Genomic DNA, 11,389 nt, shown 5'->3' with positions numbered 1-11,389 from the left:
TGCATTCCAAGTAACCTTGGAGGTTGAACTGAGAACAAGTGAGCGAATAGGCCCAGGACGGTAAAGGACCTGGGCAGCGGAGGTTGAGGGGAGACCACTGGGCAGGGAGTCAGCTGGGGAACAAACAAGAGACTGTGGGTTTGTAAGCACCACTAGTCAAGGTGTAGCCAAAACAGCCAGGGCCACCACGGGGTCTGGCCTGGAGACCTCCTACGAGGACTCTATCATCACCCTGGAGAGGCAGATGGCAGGGACTGCACCTGCTCTTTAGGGCAACCCTGTATCTGCCCGGTTACTCACATTAGGGCCCCCTCCACACCAGACACACACACGCGCGCACACACACACACACACACCTGGGGAGGCAGGTGGAGGTGGAAGCCATCTGAGGGAGGGAACAGTTGTAAATCAGACAGACTGAAAATTACATAAAGAAATCATTGAAATCAGATCAGACCCAGCTTTAAACCGTATTAGATGACATTTTGTAATATTTTCCTGCTACCCAAGGCAGAAGTGGTTTGGGAGGAGCGTCAGATTAATAACAACCAAAATAACTGAGTTTCCTTGTGCACTGGGATGCACCGGGAGCTGAATGTTGTGGCCCTGATGCAATGCACTCTGTTCATTCTATCTCCTCTGCCGGGCTCACCCCCACCCCGCCTTCCTGGTTGGCTCCTCACCACCTCTCAATTTAGCCCTGTTATTCCTCCTCGGGGATGTACCCTCAAATCCCCATACTGGCTTCCACACCCCTTCATCACAGCATTTAGCATACTGTGTCGTCATGCCTGCCTCCCCCTTCTGACTGTGAACTCTGGGGAGGGGAGGACCATCTACTCCTCACCAATGTCCTGTTAGTACCGAGTACAGCACTTAGCACGGGGCAGTTGCTCAGCCAGTGCTCGTGGAGTAACTGGGTGAATAAACGAATGAATGAATGTCAGGGGCTGCATTTATAGAAAACCTGAAACCGTGTGACCTTGGGCCAGACGTTTTCCCTCCTTGGGCCTCTGTTTTCATTCCGCAAAGACGCGGTGGTGAGAGAGGCAGGCTTCTCTCTGACAGCCCCGCCCACCCAGTCCTTCTGCTATGGAGCCCAAGACCGCCGGGCCCTCTGTCCCCTCTGCCCTTGGAGCAACATCGGGCCAGGGAAGCCAGTCTGTGTAACATCCCCGCCCTGTGCCAGTTCAGGCCTTTGCAAGATTCTGCTGCCTTCTCTTTTCAGACGTGGCTCATGTCTGGCTTCCTCCCCACACCCTCCTCCTTGAGGGACCCTGACTGCTTCCAGATGGGTGCGGTCTCTGCCTCTTGCCTGGAGTCCAGCAGGCTGTGGCCGAACTCAGCTGAGGCCTCACCCTGTCGGGGGGGGGGGGGGGGGGGAGTCCCGCCGCTCTTCTCTCAGACTCTCCCTCTCCTTCTGTCTGTGTGTCTGTCTCCTGGCCTCTGTGCTCTGGCTTTGTCTTTTTCCTCTCTCTGCTTTTTTCTCTCGATTTCTTCTTTGCATCTGTGTTGACTTCTCCATTCCTTTCTCCTTGCCTTGGTTTTTCTGGATTCTTCTCTCCAGATCCCTTTCCCACCCTAGTGGCCCCCGTAGGTCCCCCAGCCCAGCGGAGGGGTGGTTTTAGTTTCTCCCAAAGCCCCTTCCTGGCTCTTGACTCAGGCCAGCCTGGGCCTGGCAAGCCTGAATGCCCACCCCACCCCTCTGCCAGGCAGGTGTTGCATGACAGCTAAGGGCACCAGCACAGCCAGGGGGAGCCTGCTGCACGCACCACATCCTAGCACTGCTTCCCTGGGGGGAAGGAGGGAGTGGCTGTGACCCCTGGCCCCCAGGTGGTCTGGAGACACACTGTCCCCACCCTGTGCTGAGCAGCCTGGCCCAGATAGCTCCCGTGTCCTGGCCAGGGAGCGGTTCCCCAAACAATGGCTGCACTCGTGGGCCCCCTAAGAGGGCTGCTTCCCTCTGCCCCCCTCCTCCCCCACAGCCTGCTGGCAGCTGTGCTATTAGATATCGGGGCTGCTTCCGTTGAGAGGAATAAGACCCCCAGGACCCAGCCGGAGTGTCGTAAGGCAACCCAAGAGCATATGTGAAACTGGAATCTGAAACCCGAGGTGGGGATTAAACACAAGAGGTCTGTTGGGTCCCAGGCTCTGTCCCCTACCAGCAGGATAGTCCTAGGCCAGCCACTTCCTTCTTAGCCTCTGTTTTCCTTCCTGTAAAATGAGACAGCAGATTCCCTCCCGGTGCACTGTTGCAAGGATTCAGTGTTAAGGTATGGAAAACACACCCAACGCTGAAGGCTCCCAATAAATGACGCCTGAGATGGAGTCCGAATGCCTGACAGAGGAATGAGCGCAGAGTCAGGGGATCCGCGTTCAGATCCCATGTGTCTCCTCTCAGGCCTGCACGGGGCTGGGCAGGGGAGGATGCTCAGCAAACGGCAACGTATAAATAAAGGAAGGCAGGAGAGGATGGGCGCCCGAATCTCAGTCACTGACCAGGGGTGGCCTCGTGTGAACCACAGGTCCTCAGTAAAACGGAGAGGTTGTTTTGACCTTGCAAGGTTGTTATAAGAATGAAACTCAGTAAGGAATGTACAAGTACATAGTTAGCGTTCAATTGAACGTTCGATTGAAGATTAATTAATCTTAATCCTGAAAAGTCCTAACAATCATGGCATAAGACTTACAAGAAAGAATTTAGTGTATAAGGATGAATCTTTACTCTTCTATATGGGACCACTTGCCCTATTTAAGCCCACACTGCTAAGGAGTATGGGTAAAGGGTCTGGCTTGCTTTTTAGTGTCCTTCGAGCTCACAGCAGACTGCGTGAAGGTGCCTGGGAGTTGTTTTACTAGACTGTTGACCAAGTGGCCAGGATGACTGCTGAGGAGCTAGAGCTCTAAACCCAAGGAAGCTGCAGCCTGGAACAGACCCAAGTAGGCCAGGGTCAGGGGGCTGGTCCTGCCAGTGAACGTGGCGGCCAGGGGTGAGGCCGTTTCTCTGACTGTAAGCTTCACCCCATCTTGGTAGTGACCTGGGCACATCCTATCCCCAGGCTGCCACAGCTGGCGGGGGCCACAGATCTGCCCTTACCTGATTCTGGCTGCCCTTGAACGCATCCCCGCGTAACCACCCCTGTGGGTCTCATGAGCATTTAGTGACAACACACATATGAGAGTGGGAAATCCTTGCGGACAGGATTTTCCCATCCCCGGTGCCTGACCCAGGACCTGACCCAATACAGCACAAGCAGAGGGAAGTGCCCCTGACCCTGACAGCCTCCGACTCGGAGTACTAACTCTGAGCCGGGCAAGGCAGGGAGCGTCCTCTGAGCATCATTCAACCACCTCACAAATACTTGGTGAACTCCTACTATATGTCAGGTCCCGTCAGTGGCACTCAGGTAACGTGGGTGGGGCACTCGGGGCATAAATCCTGTCCTCAGGGAACTTGCCTTTTAGAAGAGGGAGCAGATGCCAAAAGGCAAATATGAGTGTTAGAAGGTGACAAGTGCTGTGAATAAAAATAGAGCAGTGCAGGGGGGTGAGGGGGGTAAAGGGACTGGGTTACAATCTTAAATGAGGCAGTTGGTATATGGCTCCTTAGAAGAGGAACTTTGAACTGAAGCTTGCAGGAGGTAGGGACTTGGCCGTATTGTTATATCGGTGGGGGGTAGGGGTGGGGAGCGGTTCTTGGCCAAGGAACAGCCAGGGCAAAGGCCCCAAGGTGGAGTTGATATGGTTTGTTGGGGTGGAGAAGGGGGACGGGAGAACATTAGGGAATGAGGCCAGGGTGGTTACTGGGCTAGTTCACCAGCCATAACAGGCCATCGGAAGGACTTTGATTTTTTTTCTCTGAACGAATTAAGGAGCCGTGGGAGGTTGTGAGCATGGGAATGACATGAGTTGATTTATTTAATACTTATTTATTTTCATGGAGATATAATTAGCACATAACATTGTATTCGTGTTAGGTATACAACCTAATAATTTGATAGATGCCAAATGATTATCGCAATAAATTTAATGAGCATCAACACCACACATAGTTACTAAAAAATTGTTTTTCCTTGTGATGAGACCTTTTAAGATCTATTCTCTTAGTGACTTTCAAATATACAGCACAGTATTTTTAACCATAGTTAGTCACCATGCTGCGCATTACATCCCCAGAATTCGTTGATCTTATAACTAGAAGCTGGTGCCTTTGGACCACCTTTACCCCTGACTTATGTTTCAAAAGGATCACTCTGCACGGCTGTTCTGCAGGTTCAAATCTCAGCTCTGCCTCTTCGTAGCTGCGACACTGGGCAAGACATTTTGCCACTCAGCTTCATTTTTCTCCTCTCTGTACAAAAGCAGATTAAGAATATGTGTCTAACAGATCCTTGGCAGAAATTCCTGTCTGCTTTCAGGCCTAAGAATAGCAGTCCTTCTGAGCAGTTGGTCCGTTTCAATCTCCTGAACTGTGGCTGTGTTTCTCACGCTTACTGGCTGCTGAGAAGCAGAAGACAAAGCACGTGCCCTTTCGGAGCAAATGCGTTGATCTTTAGGTCATTACAGATTTATTTTTGTGCTTGTTGCTTTCTTACTTACTGTACAGTTGTTTTTGAACGTTATGCCTCTTAAATAATTTCTTTGTGATAACAATTTTTTCCTCAATTACAAAAATAATGCATGTTCATGTTAGATATTTTGGGAAACGGACATGTAGAATACCACGGGGAAAATATATGTGACTCAAAGATAACCACTTCTCGTCTTTTGTTGGGTAGAATTTCCATTTGTTTATATATACAGACATATACACCCCAATTGTATATATATAACATGTATATTACACATATAACACATATGCGTATTACACATGCATGTGTATATGCGTATTACATATATAAACACGCACACATAATACATACATGCAATATATAACATGCATGTTACACATACATAACACACATGTGTAATACATATGTAACATTGAGCTACTACATGTTGATTTTCCTTCTCCCACAGTTCCTTCAACCCCCTGCCCTTCTCCTCACGTGGGCTCCTGGGGATGGCACCTTCATGCCACAGTGGGCTACAGATAATAAAGGAAGCCAACATTTGGCTTTTGAGCTTTGAGGATAAGCAACACATTTGGAAGAACTGAACAAGAGTCCAGCAACCCAGATTCCAGACCAGACAGGAATGCTCTAGTGGAGCCGAGGGACACGGGTTGGAGGGAAGGTGAGGAACTGTGGGTGCTGAAAAGAGGCCCTGTCTGTCCCCCACCGGCAGTGGGGGCACGGGGACCAGCCCCAGCGTGGCAGAAGGGTGCTGTAGAACACCATGAGCAGATGGTGGACCTGAGCCCTCCCTCTCAGCACATCCGAGGAGGCCAGGACACTTGACTTTCTGCCAGCCCGCTGAGGTGCTGGACTGCAGAGCAGAGATGACTGGGAAGTCCAAGCAGGTGAGCCAAGTAAGCCCCACAGAATGCCCCTCCGCCCTGGAGAGGCCAGGGGAGAGAGAGGGAGATCCTGGGTCCCTGGGGAGGGGGCACCCCCCGGTGCTCTCCTTGGCCCACACCCAAGTGGGACCATCACAGTGCCCTGATGTGGGGCTGTACCATTTTCTGGGGCTGCTTGCTGTAACAGATTACCACACACTTGCTGGCTTGAAACAGTAGAAATTTATTCGCTCACAGTTCTGGAGGCCGGAAGTCCAAAATCAGATTCGCGGGACTGAAATCAAAGTGCTGGCAGGACCACTCTCCCTCGGGAGGCTCTAGGGGAGAATCTTCTTGACTCTTCCAGTGTCTGGTAGCTGTTGGCATTCGTTAGCTTGTGGCTACACATCTGTCCTGTCTTCATGTCTGTCTAATCTCCCTCTGCCTCTCATTTACAAGGATACACGTGATTGCTGTTAAAATCCATCTGGATAATCCAAGATAAGCTCCTTCTTTTAAGATCTTTATCTTAAACTGAAGAAAAAATAAACAAGTGGGACTACTTCAAGCTAAAAACCTTCCACGCAGCAAAAGAAACCATCCACAACATGAAAAGGCGGCCTACTGAATGGGAGAAAATATTTGAAAATCATATATACGATAAGGGGTTAATATCCAAAATAGTTTACGCATACAACAACAAACCATTTAACTCCTACAACTCAGTAACAAAATGAAATAAAACAAAAAAAAAATCTGATGAAACAATGTGCAGAGGGTCTGGACCCACATCTTTCCAAAGAAAATATGCAGGTGGGGCCAACAGACATTGAAAAGATATTCTAGGGGTGCCTGGGTGGCTCAATTGGTTAAGAGTCCAACCCTTGATGTCAGCTCAGGTCTTGATCTCCGGGTCGTAAGCTCAAGCCCTGCACTGGGCTCTGTGCTGGGCATGAAGCCTACTTAAAATGAAGAAATAAATAAAAGACGTTCTACATCACTGATCGTCAAGGACACGAAAATCAAAACCACAATGAAATGTTGCCTCACACCTGTTAGAATGGCTATTACCAAAACGACAAAAAATAACAAGTGTTGGTGAGGATGTGGGGAAAGGGGAGGCTTTGTATACTGTTGGTAGGAATGCAGACTGGTGTAGCCGCTACGGAAAACTGTATGGAGGCTCCTCAAAAAATTAAAAATAGAACCACCCATGAGCCAGCAATTCCACTTCCGAGTAGTTATCAGATGAAGATGAAAACACTGACTCAGAAAGCTGTCTCCAACCCCATGTTCATTGCAGCAGTATTTACAGTAACCAAGATATGGAAGCAACCTGAGTGCGTTGACGGATGGATGGATAAAGAAGATGTGGCGGATATATAAAAAAGGGCATATAATTTGGCCATAAAAAAGAAGGAAATCTTGCCATTTGTGACAACATGGATAGACTCTGAGGGCATTACGCTAAGTAAAGTAAGTCAAAGAAAGACAAGTACTGCGTGATCTCATTTATATGTGGGATCTAAAAAAACAACCTCCCAAATTGAACTAGTACAGACAACAGACTGATGGCTGCCAGCGGTGGGGTGGAGGTGGGGGTAGGAGGTGGGTGAAATAGGTGAAGGTGATCAAAGGGTACAAGATTCCAGTTATAAAATAAGTAAGTCCTGGAAAAGTAACATACAGCATAGTGACTATAGTAAATAACCCTGTATTACAAGTTGCAATACAACGCTATTTGAAAGTTGCTAGGAGAGTAGATCTTAATTGGCCTCATCATAAGAAAAAAATTTTTGCAGCTATGTATAGGGAAGGATGTTAACTAGACTTATTATGATCATTGTACAATATATACAAACACCATTATGTTGTACATCTGAAACTAATGTTAAATGCCAATCCGAGCTCAATAAAAAACTTGCCTTATAAATAAGAAAATCATTAAACAAAATTTAATTTTTTTAATTTATTTTTATTTTTAAAATGTGTACTTTTATTGGTTCCCCCCCTTTTTTAAATTTAAATTTCAGTTAGTTAATATACAGTGCAATATTGGTTTCAGGAGTAGAACTCAGTGATTCATCACTTACATACAACACCCAGTGCTCATCACAAGTGTCCTTAATCCCCATCACCATCTAGCCCATCTCCCTCCCACCTTCTCCATCAACCCATAGTTTGTTATCTATCATTCAGAGTCTCTTGTGGTTTGTTCTCTCTCTTCTCTTCCCTCGTCTTCCCATATGTTCATCTGTTTTGTTTCTTCAATTCCACATATGAGTGAAATCGTGTGGTATTTGTCTTTCTCTGATCAACTTATTTCGCTTAGCATAATACGTTCTAGCTCCATCCACATCATTACAAATGGCAAGATTTCATTCTTTTTGATGGCTGAGTAATATTCCATTGTAAATATATATATATATATATATATGTATATATATATACATACATATACATATATACACACACATATATATATATACATATATATATATATACCATATATTGTTTATCCCTTCATCCTGATGATGGGATGCCCAATGATGGGCATTTGGGCTCTCTCCATAGTTTTGCTATCGTTGATAATGCTGCTATAAACATTGAAGCGCATGTACCCTTTCAAATCTGTGTTTTTGTATCCTTTGGGTGAATACCTAATAGTGAAATTGCTGGATCATAGGGTAGCTCTATTTTTGGTTTCTTGAAGAATCTCCACACTGGTCTCCAGAGTGGCCGTACCAGTTTGCATTCCCACCAAAAGTGCAAGAGGGTTCTTTTTTTCTCCACACCCTTGCCAACACCTGTTGTTTCTTGTGTTGTTAATTTTATCCATTTTAATAGGGGTGAGGTGGTATCTCATCTTGGTTTTGATTTGTATTTCCCTGATGATGAGTGATGTTGAGAACCTTTTCGTTTGTCTGTTAGCCATATTTTTTTAAGTTTATTTATTTATTTTGAGAGAGACAGAGATGGTGGGGAAAGGGGCAGATGGAGACCAAGAGAATCCCAAGCAGGCTCCATGCTGCCAGCACAGAGCTTGATGGGGGGCTCCAACTCACAACCCATGAGATCACGACCTGAGTCAAAACTAAGTGTCCAACGCTCAGCTGACTGAGCCACCCAGGTGCCCCATGTCTGTTAGCCATCTTGATGTCTTCTTTGGAAAAGTGTCTATTCATATCTTTTGCCCATTTCTTTACTGGGTTATTTGTTTTTTGGATGTTGAGTTTGATAAGTTCTTTACAGATTTTGGATACTAACCCTTTATCAGATATGTCATTTGCAAATATCTTCTCCCATTCTGTAGGCTGCCTTTTGGTTTTGTTGATTGTTTCCCTCGCTGTGCAGAAGCTTTTTATTTCGATAAAGTCCCAATAGCTCACGTTTGCTTTTGTTGCCCTTGCCTTTGGCGACACGTCTAGTAAGAAATTGCTGCGGCCGAGGTCAGAGAGGTTGCTGCCTGTGTTCTCTTCTAGGATTTTGATGGTGTCCTGTCTCACATTTAGGTCTTTCATCCATTTTGCATTTATTTTTGTAACTACAATTTTAAAAATAAGTAAAATTAAAACTATAAACCAATAGAAAATAATAATTCAAAATAGGCAAATCATTAAAAATTGTGAATAAGTAATGATTTAAATACACCCATAGATTTATTTCCTAGGTGAAAATAGAATAAAGATATCAGTCTTGGGTCCCTCATTTGTCTCTATCCATGTGCGCATACGTGTGCATTATCCCTACATGTCTGCCTCTCATACAGGAACCAAAGCAGAGCTGAATGAGGTGGACTCAAGTCCCTGCTGTTCTTTTGGTTTGTCTCTGCCTGAGTTAAGGTACCCAACTGAATGTATGAACTAAGCCCAGGTAAGGCACCCAACTGAATGTATGAACTATGCCCAGGTAAGGCACCCAACTGAATGTATGAACTACGTCCGGAATAAAGGACTGAGAACGTTTTATTCGCCTCTGATGGGTTGCAGGTGCATATGTAGAGTTTTGAGAGAAAAGAGACTGACTCAACAAAGGTGAGGAAGATTCCTTCTGGTCACTGGAAACTAAGCTCAGCGATGGTCGGGGTCCAGGAGCCCCAGCACTTAGCGGAAAATGTGGTAGATAGGTTCTTAGCAAATGCTGAAGTTATGAATGAATTCAGTTTGCCTACTGATAGCACGTTATCAGGCCCCATTATGTTTTATTCTTTTTTCTTTTCCGTTGTGTTTTATTCTGATGTGCAAAAGAGAAGGGGGAAAGTCAAGAGCCTCTAGGGGTGATTTGGGTAAGGGAAATCATTTCTTTGGACTTCAGTTTCCTCTTTGAAATCATGGGATGGGAGTTTTTAAACTTTAAAAAAAGATATTTATCTTAATCACACATTTTCCCATATAAGGCAATGTTCCTCTTTTGCAAACATAAATTAACATTCACAGGTTCTGGGATTAGGAAGTGAATATCTCTTGGAGGGTGGGGGGAGTTTTTCTCCGCCTACCACAGGAGCCCAGAAACCTGCCTCGACTGAACGGTCTGGTGGATGGGAACAGGCTTTGACCCGGCAGCGCCCCGTGAGGGCTGACAACCGGGGCTCAGCCAGGCTGATGGGGTGTCTCAGGGGACACCACTGTAGGTAGATGGCACTTAAGGACCTACCTATAGGAACAGGGAAAAGGAGGTGGAGTTGGTTGTGTACGTGGGGACCCAGAAGGGACTGAGGGTAAGTTTCCAGCTCACAGAGTGGGGGTTTGTAAAACAATGGAAATTTGGTTAGAAAAAAAGCATTTACTGCTTTTTTGTGTACATCTGAGTCATTTGCATTTGGAACCCATTACATGTACCCGTGTATATACATACCTCTGCAATTGGGGCTCATCTGTTTTCTTGTAGGCTAATTTTTCTTAACTTTATAAAATGCCCTAAACCGTTTTCCATGTCATTAAATATTCTTCTACATCATCATTTTCACAACTGCCTTTAACACTCCATTGACTGATACATAATCCTATATATACACCATCTCGTACTTTTATAAAATCTTACAAAGCCACTTTAAATCCCTTTTTTCTTTTCGACATTATGGGAAATCAATAGACTTAGGAATATCTTACAAGGTTGTTATGAGGATTGACTCTACTGTATGTAAAATTTGAAATTGTGATCCATTCAAAGCTGGTCATAGTTTTTTGTTTTGTTTTGTTTTTGCCAAATTTACTTTACCGTTTCTTATGGCAGTAAAGGTGTCACTCGAATTAGAAACCTGAGTGTCACTCGTGCCTCCCACTTTCTGACCGTGCCCGCATATCCAGCCAGCTGCCAGATCTTATCTGTTCTGCTTTTGAAACTCCTCTGGGATCTGCGGGCTCTCTGACTCCTCACCACCCTCCTTGGGGTCAGGCCCTATCACCTGTCCCTGCACTGTTACATCAATCTCCTTGGCGGTCTTTGCTTGGGTTCCCCCCAAAGCAGCCTCTGAGACAAGGACTTGGGTGCACATAGTTTATTTTGGGGGTGACTCTAGAAGTAAATCAAGCAGCACAGAAAGCGAGGAGAACAAACACAGAGAGTAGAGGGAGGAAGGTGCTTGGGGCCAGAAGCTATCAGCATGGCTGGAACTGTTTCCTGAGGCTGCCTGCGAACTCCAGGTGGTTTAAGGTGACCCAGGGCGGGACATCCTAGCATCTGTGACTCTGGTCTCCACTCTGCATCCACGGTGGGGGGTCTTTCGGAGACATGGTGCTCCAGGCTGAACTGTATGAAAATGAGGAAGCAGGTGGAGGGGCGGTAGGGCAGATTGGCAACCAGAGTGGGGCTCCCTGAGGGACCGCCCTTTGTGCGAGTTCAGGCCAAGCTGAGCTAGGCTGGGTTGTTCTAGACAGGAGGAGGCCATGGTGTGCGAGCAAGCCTCAAGACACCCGATTTTATTTGGTTCAGGTCAAATTGGAAAGGTCGAGT

The sequence above is a fragment of the Herpailurus yagouaroundi genome, unplaced genomic scaffold (assembly GCF_014898765.1).
Source record: "Herpailurus yagouaroundi ecotype Mexico unplaced genomic scaffold, PumYag 180, whole genome shotgun sequence".
Taxonomy (NCBI): Eukaryota; Metazoa; Chordata; class Mammalia; order Carnivora; family Felidae; genus Herpailurus; species Herpailurus yagouaroundi.
Note: the sequence above shows the minus strand (reverse complement) of the source record.